The sequence below is a fragment of the Penaeus vannamei genome, chromosome 28, assembly GCF_042767895.1.
Source record: "Penaeus vannamei isolate JL-2024 chromosome 28, ASM4276789v1, whole genome shotgun sequence".
Classification (NCBI taxonomy): domain Eukaryota; kingdom Metazoa; phylum Arthropoda; class Malacostraca; order Decapoda; family Penaeidae; genus Penaeus; species Penaeus vannamei.
The window spans coordinates 1,759,045-1,761,544 of NC_091576.1; positions in this window are offsets into that span (position 1 = coordinate 1,759,045).

The following is a 2,500-nucleotide window of genomic DNA, read 5'->3' on the forward strand; positions in this document are numbered from 1 at the left end:
ATATATATAGATAGATAGATAGATAGATAGATAGATAGATAGATAGATAGATAGATAGATAGATAGATAGATAGGCAGACAGATAGATAAAAAAAGATAGCTAGGTAGGTAGAAAGAGAGAGAGAGAGAGGGGCAGACACAGACAGACAGGCAGACAGACAGAGACTGGATGAGAGATAGAACAGACACATAGTTGAATAGACAGAGATAGACTGATAGATAAACAGAGTGAGAAAAAAAAAGACAAATTCTCACTCAACTTCCTCTTCTTCATTCTTCCTCGTTTCCTTTCTCTCCCTTCTCACCTCCCTCCTTCCTCTCTTTCTCTCCCTTCCTCATTTCATGTCTCTCCCTCTCCTTTCTCTCTCTCCTATGTCTGTCATACCTCCTTTCCCCTCTCTCCCTTTCTTATCTAATATTTCCACTTCCCCTTTCTTCCTCCTCTTTTCAGCCACCCCCCCCTTTTCCCTCTCCCAAACCTCTTCCCTTTGTTTCCCCTCCTCAGCATCTCAAACTCTATTCCTCCCCATTATCCCCCTCCCCATTACCTCCTTCCCATTGCCCCTCCCTTTCCCACCTCAACATTACCCCCTCCCTTTTCCCACCTCCCCATTACCCCCTCCCTTTTCCCACTTCTCTATTATCCTCCTCCCATTTACCCTACTCTCCATTACCCCCACCTCCCCATTCCCATTCCCCTCCCCCTTCCTTCCCACTTCCTCCCCATCCCCCACTTCCAACCCCCTTCCTCTCCATTCTCATTCCCTCCTTCCTCCCCGCTTCTTCCCCATCCCCGCTTCCTCCCCCCCCCCCTTCTTCTCCCCCTCCCCAAAACAAGACAAAGAAATGTAGCAGAATATACATACCTCCGCTGTGCACTACCCCATTACCCATGCTCTTGCTCCCCCATTACCCATTCTCTTTGCACAACGCCAATGGGTTAATCTATCAGTATAATTAAAAGTCATGCATACGGTATGAAGTAGGTGGGGGTGGGGGTGGCGGTGGGGTGGAGGGGGATGGGGGGTGGGAGAGGTTAGGGTTTATAATCATTATGTTTGCTTTGGGCTCTGAGATGCTCGGATGTTCCTCTCCCTTGCAGAGGGAGAGAGGGAGAGGGAGAGGGATGGAGTGAGAGAGGTAGGGAGGGGGAAGGGTGAAGGGGTAGGGAGAGGGAGAGGGAGGGGGATGGAGTGAGAGAGGTAGGGAGAGGGAGAGGGAGGGGGATGGAGTGAGAGAGGTAGGGAGAGGGAAGGGAAGAGGGGTAGGGAGAGGGAGAGGGAGGGGGATGGAGTGAGAGAGGTAGGGAGAGGGAAGAGGGGAGGGGGATGGAGTGAGAAGTAGGGAGAGGGAAAGAGAGGAAAGGGTAGGGAGAGGGAGGGAGGGGGATGGAGTGAGAGAGGTAGGGAGAGGGAGAGGGAGGGGGATGGAGTGAGAGAGGGTAGGGAGAGGGGAAGGGGGAGGGGTAGGGAGAGGGAGGGAGGGGATGGAGTGAGAGAGGTAGGGAGAGGAAGGGGAAGAGGGGTAGGGAGAGGGAGAGAGAGAGAGGAGGGGATGGATGGGTTTGGAGAAGGAAGGTAGGGAGAGGGAAGGAAGGGGTAGGGAGAGAGGGAGAGGGAGAGGGAGGGAGGATGGAGTGAGAGAGGTAGGGAGGGAAAGGGGAGGGGTAGGGAGAGGGAGGGGGATGGGTGAGAGAGGTAGGGAGAGGGAAAGGGGGAGGGTAGGGAGAGGAGAGAGGGATGGAGGTGAGAGGGTAGGAGAGGAAGGAGGGAGGGGTAGGGAGAGGGAGAGGAGAGAGGGAGGATGGATGGAGTGAGAGAGGAGGTAGGGAGGAGGGTGAGGGGTAGGGAGAGGGAGAGGGAGGGGATGGAGTGAGAGAGGTAGGAGAGGGGGGAGGGAGGGGAGGGGGAGAGGGGAGAGAGAGAGAGAGAGACGGGCAAGAGACAGACGGGCTGACACACACACGGCCACGGGAGAAAACAGACAGATAGACAGACAGACAAACGGATTGACAAGTTAGTTAGCCAACCAACCAACCAGCCAGAAATGCAGCCATCCAACCAGACAGGACAGACAGATAAACAGACAGAAAAACAGCCATCCAGACAGATAGAACAGACAAGGAGATAGACAGACAGAATTGCATCCCTCCCTCCCTCTCTCCATCCATCCATCCATCCATCCATCCATCCATCCATCCATCCATCCACCTATCCACCCACTCACTTACCCATCCATACATCCACCTGACAACCCACCACCATCCATCCCCATCCTTCATCACCACCTACCTTTCCCCCACACCCAGCTATCCACCCACCCAACCCACCCCCCCCACCCACCAACCCACCACCCACCAAACCCCACCACCACCCATCCACCCACCTATCCATCCATCCATCCACCCACCCATCTATCCATCCACCCACCCACCCCCCTATCCATCCACCCACCACCTATCCACCCACCCACCCCACCCACCCGTCCACCCAGCCACCTA